General features: G+C 36.1%; 1 pseudogene; it reads right to left on the bottom strand.

Annotated features, from left to right (window-relative positions):
* Window positions 1–3,410: 3,410 nt before the first annotated feature.
* On the bottom strand, window positions 3,411–4,349 carry LOC118016286 (annotated as a pseudogene).
* Between the last annotated feature and the right edge of the window lie 9,340 nt (window positions 4,350–13,689).

The raw sequence follows: 13,689 nt of genomic DNA, 5'->3' as shown, positions 1-13,689 counted from the left end.
ATATTATTTGCGCTGGTTCTAGACTGGATTGAAGTTAGACCTCATTTTTCTTCTGCCTTCTCCCTGTTTGGGTGTAGATTTCCCAAGACATTGATTAAGAGGTGGGCTTCTCTCCCTCTCTCTCTCTCTAGCCCTTAAACACTATAGACAATTAAGTTTTAATTCTTTGGTGGTGTGAACTGAGCTCCCTGCTCTATACAGCTATACCTTGGAGATATTGTGGGTTTGCTTCCAGAACATTGCAATAAAGTGAGTCGAAGGACTTTTTTGGTTTCCCAGTGCACATAAAAATTATGTTTATATTATGCTATAGTCTATCAAGTGTGCAATAGCATTGCATCTAAAAAAGCCAGTGTGCATACCTTAATTTAAAAATGCTTTCTTACTACAAAATGCTAACCATCATCTGAGCCTCCAGCGAGTCGTCATCATTGATCACAGATCACTGTAAAATATATAATATTGAAAAAGCTTGAAATATTGCAAGAATTACCAAAATGTGACACAGAGATAAAAAGTGAGCAAATGCTGTTGGAGAAGTGACACTGATAGACTTGCTTGATGCAGGGATGCCATGAACCTTCAATTTTGTAAAAAATCATGGTAGTTGTAAAATTAAAGAGAAGCATAATAAAGTGAGATGTGCCTGCACATCTTCAAATTGCAGCCAATATTTTCAGGGGGCTGCCAGTCTTGTGTCTGATGCAGGCCTCTACTTCTGGTGGAATCTTATCAACCAAGCACCTAAAGACTGAGAAAAATATCACTGTCTTTCCAACTCCATTTGAATCTGCAAAAATCTGAATCTTCTGTGCTTCACAAAGAAAACTCTAGCCCTTTTTGCCTGGCTTACAGCAAGACCAAAATCTGGCAAATGTTCTGGGGAGGAAACCTTTATTACATTTGTTGGTAGCTCTTCCTTCTAGCAGGATTTCGTGCCTTCTAAGCACAGCAGGAGAGTGGGAGATTTCAATGTACCCCTGTGGCCCAGACCAGTTTCTTACACTCTCCACCTTCCATCCCATCCAATTTCCTGTGTGTGTGTGTGTGGAGGGGGGCAGGTGGGTGGGGGGAAACAGTTGTGTGTTTAAGCTCCGATATAATCCAGTTCATCTCCTCAGACCACATAACAGCTGAGAGGACCACTGTTTTCTCTTTCCCCAGAACAGTTACAAGGCACAGGAGCCCCTGCTTTGGAAGATGGCAATCTTTAATATTTGTATTGTTTGGGACAACACCAAATATTTCTCTCTGTTTTTTAGAAGTTCGTCCTTCCTTCCTTCCTCCCTCCCTCCCTCCCTCCCTCCCTCCCTCCCTTCCTTCCTTCCTTCCTTCCTTCCTTCCTTCCTTCCTTCCTTCCTTCCTTCCTTCCTTCCTTTTTCTTTCTTTCTTTTCTTTCTTTCTTTCTTTCTTTCTTTCTTTCTTTCTTTCTTTCTTTCTTTCTTTCTTCTTTCTTTCTTTCTTTCTTTCTTTCTTTCTTTCTTTCTTTCTTTCTTCTTTCTTTCTTTCTTCTTTTTCTTTCTTTTCAATTATTTAGGGAGGGGGGAGCAGAGGGAGAGGGAGAGAGAGAATCTTAAGCAGGCTCCATGCTCAGCACAGAGCCCAACACAGGGCTCCATCTCACTACCCTAAGATTATGACCTGCGTAGAAATCAAGAGTCAGACGCTTAATAGACTGAGGCACCCAGGCACTCCCAGAAGTTTTCCATTTAAATCTATTATCTATCTATCTATCTATCTATCTATCTATCTATCTATCTATCTATCTATCATCTATCTATCATCGTCTATCATCATCTATCTATATCATCTATCTAGTCTATTGTGTGTTCATCCCTCTGCTATTTGTTTACCTGGTCTTCAGACCCAGAATATGGCTAATGCCCTGAGAAGAAATGGAACCGTGTGCTGAAACCTGAAAAATATCTGCCTGAACCTCTCCTGAGTCTGCTGAACCCTTTCCAGAACCCTCCATGCAAGCCAAGCCTGCATTGTCAAATGTGCCCTGAATCAGTGAGACTAAGTTAGCTCACATCTCCAAGTTCATGCCTCTCTGAAGCCTAAGCCCCTCCAGCTCCCTTTTCTTCAATAGCTACTCACTTCATTCAACAGATAATTCTTATCATCTTGCTTTTCTTGTTATTTTTACATAGATGTTCTTTTGATCACAACGTACTTCATCCAGAAGTAAAAGTGTATATTTTCCTTTTTTTTTATTTTGAAACACTTCAAACTTATAGAACATATTCAAGAATAAGACAGATTTGCAAGAATATTTAAATGATCTCTACTGTGTTCCTTAACTATAGATACAAACTGCAATTACTTATTTGCTTTATCAGTCTCTCGATCTTTAGCTTACTATATGTATATATATATGTGTGTGGATATACCCATTTATATATACATATATTTCTTTATAATAGTAATGACACAATTTTATTTTATATATCCAGTACACAGTCATGCTTTCCAAAAGTTTGAGATGTAATATTAGGTAATGCATTCATCTTCACACAATACTTTGCAAACTCGTTTACCATATCCCTCCATTACCTGTTCCTCTAACAGCTTTTGTCCCATATCTTAAATATTTTAACGTTTGGATATCACAGAGTAACTGGTACAAGTAAAGGGACTAAACAGAAGAGTGTTGAATGCATAAATTATAACTAATGACAGTTATTTTTTTCTATAGCTATTCTAAGATACCATTAAGATATATAATTTAAATACAAAAATGGAGATACATGTCTTTACTTGGATGATAGCATTTTTAGAACAACAATAACAACAAAAAGATCTGATCCAAGAAAATCGTGCCAAGAGGCTATTTCACTTTTTCTCTGAGATAAGAATGCATTTGATAAATTCCTATTGTTGGGGTGTTTTTTTCTTTTTCTTTTTTTTTTAAAGATTTTATTTATTTATGTATTAGAGAGTGAGAGAGAGAGAAACAGCATGAGAGGGGAGAAGGTCAGAGGGAGAAGCAGGCTCGTCACTGAGCTAGAAACCCGATGTGGGACTCGATCCCAGGACTCCAGGATCATGACCTGAGCCGAAGGTAGTCCCTTAACCAACTGAGCCACCCAGGCGCCCGGAGTGTTTTTTTCATTTGAATCAATGTGAGAGTCTTTTAAACCCATAGTGATATCTTTCAGAGTTTAGCATCAGAATTTGTTAGGGGAAAAAAATGTACTAGCTCTTGAGAGAATGAAACTGTTGAGTCACAAAATAATGAATGGTAAAATATAGTGATTTTAAGTCTTCGTGTCAAACTCAACACTCATGTCTTCAATTTCATGAGACTACCTTGATTATAGTTTTGTTGGTGTTCGTGTCTGCGATACAATTTTAAGGAAAGTCTATCTATTTAATGTTAGGCTAACAAAGCCATGGACAAGATTGGGTCAGTTGGGAGTTCTCTTCCACCATACTGACCTTTTGACTGCATCTTTCACATCCTTATTTCATAGGCTATAAATCAGTGTGTTTAGCATGGGGATCACCAATGTATAAAACACAGCAGAGACCTTCTCCTGTTCCAGGGAATACTGAGAACTTGGCTGGATGTAACTAAAGGTCACAGACCCATAGAATAAGGTCACGGCAGTCAGATGAGAGGCACAAGTGGAGAAGGCTTTGTTCCTCTCCTCAGCTGAGCGGATTCTTTGGATGACAACGATGATGCACATATAAGAGACTATGATGATAGTGAAAATGAACATTGCAATGACCCCAAAGAATATTAAAAGCAGCATTTTATTGTTATGGGCATCAGAACAGGAGAGTCTCAGAAGAGGGGGAATGTCACAGAAATAATGATTCACAATGTTAGGACCACAGAAGTCTAGTTTGAGCAAACCTATTGTGTGCATGAGCAAGTTAATGAGCCCACCCAAGTAAGATGCGAGGACCATCTGAATACAAACCCTTTGGGTCATTATGACCTTATACAACAAGGGATTAGCTATTGCCACATAGTGGTCATAAGCCATCATAGATAGGAGGATGCCCTCTGTCATTACATATCCCTCAAAAAAGAAACTCTATAGAACACAACCAGAAAATGTGCTGGACTTGTGTTTTGATAGGAAATTGACCAACATCTTAGGAGCAAAGACAGTAGGGTAGGATATATCACAAAAAGAGAGGTTGCTAAGGAAGAAGTACATCGGAGTATGAAGTTGGGCATTTAACCAGATCAAGATAATCATCCTCTAGTTACCTGCCAGAGTGGTGAAATAAATAAGGGTGAAAAGCAAAAAAAGAGGGATCTGCAAATTAGGGTTTTCACTTAAACCTACCAGAAGGAATTCCTTCACCGCTGTATGGTTCCAACCTGCCATGCATTCAGGTTTATATAGTTTTTCAGTTGCAGAACAAGGTGATATCACTCAAATGAAAAAGATATATGTATAATTTCCTCCATGATCCAGTATCCATAAGAGTATTGGGGTGTTTATGTTTACCCTGTAGTTGGTTGAAGAAAAGAAATTAACTTCAGCAGTGGGTTATATGTATACTAGACAATCCATTTACAGTGACTCAAATTCTTGGAACTAGAAATCATTTTTTTTAAAGATTTTATTTATTTATTTGAGAGAGAGAATGAGATAGAGAGAGCATGAGAGTGGGGAGGGTCGGGGGGAGAAGCAGACTCCCCGCTGAGCAGGGAGCCCGATGTGGGACTCGATCCCAGGACTCCAGGATCATGACCTGAGCTGAAGGCAGTCGCTTAACCAACTGAGCCACTCAGGCGGCCCGGAACTAGAAATCATTTTATGCCCTGCTTCTCAGTTTCCAGATCATAAATATTGAGAGAAGGAAACTCTTTCAGATTCCAAGAAAGTATTAATTGGTAAAATTGACAGTCAAACCCAAATATGCCTCATACCAAACCTCTGACTCATGCTAGAACATATACAAGTTTTCTGCTTACATCATCTATGCACCGTGGCTCCTTGTGATAGAAATTATTTCCTTATCTTTTGGCCAAACTGTTGCTACTTTTCAACACCTAGTTAACTCATGATGCTGACTTTCATAATATGCAACCCTCTTCCTTTCCAAATCTCAAACATTGGAACTTTTTTATGCCTCAACTTCTGCTCAGATTCTGCACTTGGAAGATCAATGACCGTGTCCTCCATAAGAGCTGAATTGAGAGGAAGAGGCAGAACAATCTTTTCTTCATTGAATATTGTTAAGGCCAATCAAAAAATAGCAGTACAATCTAATTTGAAAGCCCTTCCCTTTTGCATCTTTAGCTAACTTCACCTTTGCATCTTTGTTTTTTTTTATCAGCATTAAAACAAACTCTCCAAAAACCCAGTGTCAAGAGGCAAGGTGTGAGGGTGAGATACTGCAACTATACCTATCAGATATGTCTTGTTATTATAAAATATTATGTACAGATAAATATATAACTGATTAAGTATTATATGAAATATTACATATTTAAATTCACAATTCTATAACTTCATAAGTATATACATGTTCTTATAATTTGAAATGACATATACTGAATGGTTTATGACTAAAAATTGCTTATAAGACAAAGGAAGCAAAAAATCAGATAACACACAAAAAATAAAGCTTAAACAATAATCACAAATAAAAATGTAAAAAACCCACTATCAACAACAACTTTGTCATACTGAGAAACCCCAAATTATAGCTTAGGTAGTCTAATTTAAAAACAATACGTATTGATTTGAATTCTATTATATCCAGGCACACTAGGGTTGTAGGTAGGAAGAAGTATCAGCTTGTTGTAGCAAAAACAGTCTTAAGCTCTGAGAATCAAGTGTCTGTGTGCATGCCCTGGTTTTATTATAGACACAGTGACAAACTCAAGGGGAATAGAAACTCATTCTTAAAATGCTATTATTGGATTCATAAAATAAAATTATATCTAAAATGTTTCTAAAATACTATTACATAGATATGAAAGGAATGGTTTTCCTTGTGAGGTAGTTAAAATACATTGTAATTTTCAGATACTCCATTTTAAAGAATTTTCCATAAATGTGCAAGTAGCCTTAAGTTACTATATAAACCAAATATTAAATACTGTAAACACACATGCAGACATGAAAATATTGAATGTAGGTATTATGTAAATATTGCCCTTTTTCCCATAAAACGAAAATCTTTGAAGCCTTTGAAATATAAATAACTCACGAGTTAGGACATTGTTTTCTGGCTACTTGGGAACAATACTGAAATCATATAGCTGGTAGTAGGTTCTTTTAGTGTGGGGAGATAGGAAATATTAAAATTTTTAAGTCAACCTACATTACCACTTCTTAAATACATTCACAACAAAACAAAGTCCAGAGTAAGCAGAATATCTAGTGAAGACGACCAGGTTTTCATGATTCTTAAAAGACTAATTGCTGAGAGTAAAGATTTTTAAATGTTTGGTTGCTTTTCTTTTGGGGACATGAACTATAGCTCATGTGTAGATATGAATCTCAGATGTCCACAAGTTGGATCATTAGCATCCTTTCTGGTCTCTCAAGACTGGAGTTAATCACGCCCCTGCAAGTCTTCTCACTCACCATTCACTAGATGCCTTTACCTTCACTTTGATAAAATGCAACTTCCTTTTATAAATAAAACACTCACACATCTTAGGGTAAAGGCACAAAACAGAGAATAACTGCAATGCAGGAACTAAAGAAATGTGCTCCGCTCGCATATATGCTACCCAGACAAATCTTCAAATGTTCTAATGATGAAACTGCTGAGATTGTCTTTTTTTTCCTGTGAAATGGGAACATTCACACATGTTCTATGAACCTCATTGGTTCCTTATGAAATTAATCTAAATTAATGCATGACATCATACTCTCTAAACTTTAACAATAATTTACATTAAATTTTTATGAGATTTTACACACATACACAAACACACAGAATTGAATTGTATACTCTCCTTTTGGTTTATTTGTATAAAGCATATGCTTTTCTCTAATAATTCAATAGACATCACAGAGCTGTGGATTATGTCTTATAATTCTTTTGTAGCTTCCATTCTACCGAAGTATAGACACATTAGACACTGTGGAGATTTTACATATATTTCACATAGCTTTATTAGATTTTTGCAAATTTATATTTTGCTCTCTTAATCATACAAATAACATACTTATTTCTGTATGTTTGGGAAAGGATGGTGGATGGTTTTGTTAAGGTGTGCTGTTAATTTTAACATGAAAGCAGAGTAAGTTACAATATATGCAGATAAATAAAATAGTGGAGTCATGTCAATCCAAATATTGTACAAAAACCAAATAATTATCAAAAATTTTTATATGCAGTTGTTAAGATGCCAATAAAACAACATTAGAGTGTCTTTAGATACAAAATAGAATATATTGCCATGTAATGAGAGAAAAGAATTTCAGAATTGAACAAAACAGTCAGTGAGGAATGGAGTTAGCTACATGATGAATTAGAGTTGCAAATTAGAAGCAGGGGAAAAAAAAGCAATATGGTTAAATGTAGCCAAATTAATGGCACAAACTCTAAAACCAACTGTTTCATAATTTGTGAAGTCATTGCTACAGTAACTCGAATAAGGGATCAGTGTCAATGGCAAGAAGAAAATCCGGTATTTGCTGGCCAAAAATATCTTGGCTGATATACAACTTAAGTTTTCTGAAATGGAATCTTTGACATTCTTGAGATGGGTTAGTTCCTTCAAAAATGGGGAAGTATTTCAGATCCTAGGAAGGTTAGATTTATTATGGAAATGATAAACTTAAATTCACAAAACCCAGAGTTTAAGAAAACTTGTTACATTATATCATCAGACTGATCATATTTATGAAACCAACTTCAAATACATAATCAGAAACTGACTTAGAACTGGGTGTTTTGTTGAAAATTGAAGGGAATGTTAGTATGATTTTAAACAGTATAAAGTAATAAGACCATTTGGAATTCACCATATTTATATATTCAAGTATTAAAATATAAAGCATTTATATTCTTGTGTTGATTTAATTTGTTGGCCTAATAAGATTGAGAAAATAAAAAGAAATCTATAAATTCAGTTTAAAATATAATCAGTTTAATTAAATAAGATTATATATTATGGCAATTTTTAAGAGCCCTTAGAAAAATTACTGCTATAATTTACTAGTTATATAATTAGACTACCCTGTTTTGCAATTTGAATCAAAATGTAAGGAAAAAAGTTGATTTTTATGTTTATTACAGCAAAATACCACTTGTTAAATAAAATAATAGAAAACTAGCAATGAAAAGTCTTTCCCATGTGGAAAAGTGATTCTTGAAGCTAACAAATAATTCACATTTCAAGAAATAGATGGCAAATAATTTGTTCAAATTTCAAAACAAAACCACTATTCATATTCATTTCCAGCTTTTTAGATAAATGATATTTGAAATTTGACATACTGATGACTTATCAGTATATTAATTGCTGATTACACACTAAAAACTTCATTATATTAAGATTCTTATGTATCATTCATGGAATTCTGGTGACATTGGATTAAAAAATGTATCTTTCTATATGCATCTATGAAATCCAGTATTAAATAACAAAGAAAGAAAGGACAAAAGAGAGGGAGGAAGGGAGGAGGGAGGAAGGGAGGAAGGAAGAGAAGGGAGGAGGGGAGGAGAGAAGAAGACAGAGAGAGTGAGAGGAGAGGGGGACAGAGAATATCCATATAACTTTAAATACAAATTGTAAAACAATAGATAGCCTAAGACAGACATTAGGTTTTTTTAAAAAGATTTTTATTTATTTATTTGAGAGAGAGAGTGAGAGAGAAAGCACGAGCAGGGGGGAAATGGTAGAGAGGGAGAAGCAGGCTCCCCATTGAGCAGGGAGCCCAGTGTGGGACTCATCTAGGACCCTCAAATCATGACCTGAGCTGAAGACAGACACTTAACCAACTGAGCCACCCAGGCATCCTAGAACAGACATTAGAATTCCCATCATTATTTTAAAAGCTTTTGTAATTTCACTTTCATAGTGCAAAGTTCAATCATATGAAGAATGATTTGTTATTCAGGTAAGGATTGGAAATTGAAAACTTTAAGAAGAATTACTAATATGACATTCTTAGAATATACTCGGCATTCTTCAACATCTAGACCTATGTCTGGCAAACACTACCATTTAACCCCCTTCCCACTCAAGATCACAGACATTCTTTAACCTTATTTATAGATATAGGTCAGATTTTACCTCCTTGTACAAGCTTTTTATCAGAGTCCCATAGTCAAAAAATCTTTCTATGTCTTTCTCTAGAAGTCCCTAACAGAATGCCTGGTTTATCGAGTTGTACAATAACTATTAGTTGAAAAACTGAATATATTTTATATGACTCTACTCACCATATTTACAGTTTTAGGTAGAAATTAATAGTTGTAAAAATTATAAAATACGGAGGGATCGATTAAGATATTTGTGCATGTGTGAATAACTAGATGCCAGATATAAATGAATAATTGAGTTGCATTCCAGAATTATCAATGAAAAGCTTGCACCACAAGCAGAATAACCAACAATTGCCTATTCCTCTATAAACGGATGACAGCACTCAAACTGATCATAGTGGCTGACATAAATTCTGTGAAAATATATTTGCTAGTGAAATGTGAAGCGATACTTGTTAATATAAAAAACTAAGACAGATGGGCTATTTCTCAGAAATGACAGGTAAGGATTAACTTATTCAAGAGTGATTCCTTAACAGGCTGTCCTCTTGCAAAGGTGCATGGAAATCAACTACAGATCAATGTGAAGGCAGTAAGGAAAATGCTGAGGTGAGGAAGCAGTGAAGCCACATGTCAAAAGCTTCAACATCAGCAATTGGACTCCATTTCCCTGATTAAGCCAGGAAAAAAGATGGTGTTTCCTTAACCATGAAGCCTGAGCTAGCAGATGAGGCTCCTGTCTAATTGTATTATTGTGTTAGAGGTTCTTGATCTTTATCAAGTCGTGGGGACTCTGATGCTTCCCAACATATAAATGTTGAGGTGGCATCTTTGGGTGGCCATTATTTTGCCTACCACACCCACTCAGATGGTCATTAAAAAAGTTTCTAAGCAAAATTACCATATTTACACGGTAGCCACAGATTTTAGCCTTGTTTATATACTATTTATTTTCATGATGGTGATAACAGCTATGGGCTGGTTGACTCACAAGACACCTTATTTACTGGATGATTTGTTCCTATAAGGCTAATCTTTCTATGTGGGCAAATGTCCACCCCTATCAGCCACATGTGAACATGGCCTGCACCCTGAGGCTTGTCACTTAACCATCCTTATGTTTCCACACTTCGTCCATGACCTACAATTCCACAACCATACTTTGGTTTGGATGTTAAAGAGCAGTGCTTCTCAGGTTTCTAAGTGAAAAAGATCTAACTACAACTTCAGTGGTGGTCTTTTTATTGGATGAGGGTAAGTGAGCTGATAAAAACAACTAAAGTCTGACAATCATGCTATGTCAAATAATCAAGAAGACCACCCAGTTTTGGGGGGCAAGTGAATTAGCCTGGAATGCTTGGCCTGGCAAATTTTATACTTCAGAATTATTCTGTTAAGCAGCCAAGGAGGGATATGCATCCTGGTTCATAACTTGTATTACATCTAGATCAACAGCAGCAGTCTTGGAATTGGGGAAAAGCCCAGGTGTACCATCACCATCCTTGGACATCTTCTCTTGGAGGAGTCTTAGATGGGTTGGCTCCTGGTTTAGTAAAAGGCTTCAAGTGTCACCACACCTTTGTTTGTTATGTCCACAATCCTAAATGTACATATTTGCTCCTGCAGCAATGTCAGGGATCATGTCTACAGCACTTTTTAGGGGAAATGGAAAGGATCACTGACATAGTGAGGTAGAAATCATGGAAGCCACCATTTTGGATAGGAAAGAAAGAATTAGAGTTAAGGGCTAATTTGTTCAAAACTAATTCTTTGCTGGCTATGAAAAGTATATAGGGTTGAGAGGTTAAGAAAATCAATTATGATACAATGTTGTGGTGGATCAAAGATGGCTGTCAATTCATTGACACACCTCCCCTTGAATCTGGTGTCACCTTCACAGCTTACTTCTCAACAGAAGACAAAAGGAGTGATGTTCTGGGACTTCCGAGGTTAAGACCTGAGAAGCTAGTAGCATCTGCCTTAGTCTTTTGGAACACTTGCTCTTGGGTTATCCTAAGGCCATCTTACTGAAGAGAACACTTGGGAAGACCAAAAGGAGAGGCCCTAAGACTGCATGAAAAAGAGATGCCCAGCCAACCTCCAGCTATTCCAGTCCCAGGTTTTCAAGTGATCCCAGATGAGACACCAGACATTGCGGAGAAAGGAGACTATCCTTATCTAGCCCCTTGCTACATGGTAGATTCCTGAGCAAAACAAATGGTTGCTGTTCTTAGCCACCAGGTTTTGTGGCAGAGAAATATACAACCAGAGCAAATGCTGGCAGGGTAACTCAGGTCACATATTCTGACATTATTTGTATAGCTCCACCCCAAAGGTTTGGACTCCAGCTCTTGCTCACCCAGATGGGTGGTGGTGCCCCTTTGTGGCAATGCCAGAGTTTTGTCTTCTTGCATGGTCTCAATTGTAAGGCTTGTTTTGCAGCCTCAAAATCAAGCTTTAGAAGCTGGTACTCTCCCCCAACTAGTGAATTTTGCAGAAAAGAGCTAAAACAGGGTTTGGCCGTGACATATGGGTATTCGACCCTATCCTCTGATGGGAAGAAGGAGGGCTGTTGCTTCCTCAAGAATATACGTGAAAAGCCACATATCCTGTTTCTCAATAATGATGGCTGATCCAGCCAGATTATCATACATTATCTCAAAATGGGATAAACACTGATGAGAACAGTATACTTGATGTTGCTTCCATCTGTGAGGAGAGATGACACCAGGAAGTGGTGCCAGGAAATTTTTCTTTAGTTTGCTCAAGAGCACATAAAACAGAAATGATTTTTGTGGAGCATAAAATCTTTTACCTTCTTATAGGAGGGAAACGATATGATAAAAATCCTGGTTTTTATAAACAATGAGGACTATGTTTATATAACAATGCAATGTTATTAGTATACATACTTAATTAGAACTAATAACAATATATCAGTTATAAATTATGGCATGTCCTCACCATACTTAGCAGCTAAGAGAAAGTATGGATTCTCAATTAATACTTAGCCCAGTCTCTATCAATTGGCAAACATCTCATGTGTTCCAAGAAAGTATTTTTTATTTATTTCTCAGACAAAAACTACTTATGGATGTATTCTTTTGAACATATCTTTTAAATATGACCAACAATTTTTTTTTGTTTCATGTCACTAGAAAAAAATGGTATTTTTAACTCCTGCCATGAAACTCACTTGCCCTTGTCCTCCAATGCTCAGTGTAAAGGTAATAAAGGTATAGAATTGTCACATAGACTTTATTTCTGACTTGAATAGAGATCTGCATTAAAATGTAGATATTATTACAGAAGGAACACCATTTTTAGGATTTTAAGTTTGTATACTGCATTGCTTTCTTATAACTGAAATGTAATATAGCTTCTCTGGTAACATTCTTTCTCACCATAGACAGAAGCAGAAAAATAAATCTCGTAAGACTTGATGACCATAAATACCCTACTTTATTATAATTTTTTTCCTCAACTGTAGCCCATTTCTTAATATATAGTCATTTGGCTTTAAATTTATGTGCTTACTTTATTAAAATTATGTGTTAATTTTCTGTGTTCATGCAGTAAATCTTTGAAATAAATCAACATTAGGGAAATAATGCAGAACAAAATAAATTTCATCTGAGATGTTCTTACCAATTATTATTCTATATTCAGGCAGTGACCTCACTCTCATGGGTTTCACTTGCTTTATGGACAAAGAAATAGTCTTGACTAAGTTCAGTGGTTCTCACTCAGGGGTAATTTTGCCTCCAAAGAGACATTTGGCAATGTTTGGATACATTTAGTTGTCCTAGATAGGGAGGATGCGACTGTAATCTAGTGAATACAGATCAGGGATGCTGCTAAACACAGAATAAGCCTCTCTTCCTCCCCAATAAAGAAATATTGGCCCAAAATGTCAATAGGAACTTGGGTTAGATAAACTCTAAATAATTTTATAGTTTACAAATACACCGCAGTCAAAAAATGGGCAGAAGACATGAATAGACATTTTTCCAAAGAAGACATACAGATGGCCAACAGACACATGAAAACATGCTCAACATCAGTGGTCATCAGGGAAATACAAATCAAAACTACAATGAGATATCACCTCAAACCTGTTGGAATGGCTAAAATCAACACTGCAAAAAAAATAAGTGCTGACAAGGATATAGAGAAAGGAGAAACCTCTTGAACTATTGTTGAAAATGCAAACTGGGCCAGCCACTCTGGAAAATAGTATGGAGTTTCCTCAAAAAGTTAAAAATAGAACTATCCTATGACCCAGCATTTGCTCTACCAGGTATTTACCCAAAGAATACAAGAACACTAATTCAAAGGGATACGTGTACCCTGATGTTTATAGTAACACCATCAACAATAGCAAACTATGGAAACATCCCAAGTGTTCATCAACTGATGAATGGATAAAGACGATGTGGTGTATATATATATATATATATATATATATATATATATATATATATA

The sequence above is a fragment of the Mirounga leonina genome, unplaced genomic scaffold (assembly GCF_011800145.1).
Source record: "Mirounga leonina isolate KUSES-001 unplaced genomic scaffold, KU_Mleo_1.0 Mir_166, whole genome shotgun sequence".
Taxonomy (NCBI): domain Eukaryota; kingdom Metazoa; phylum Chordata; class Mammalia; order Carnivora; family Phocidae; genus Mirounga; species Mirounga leonina.
This window is presented reverse-complemented; position numbering and strand designations above follow the sequence as displayed.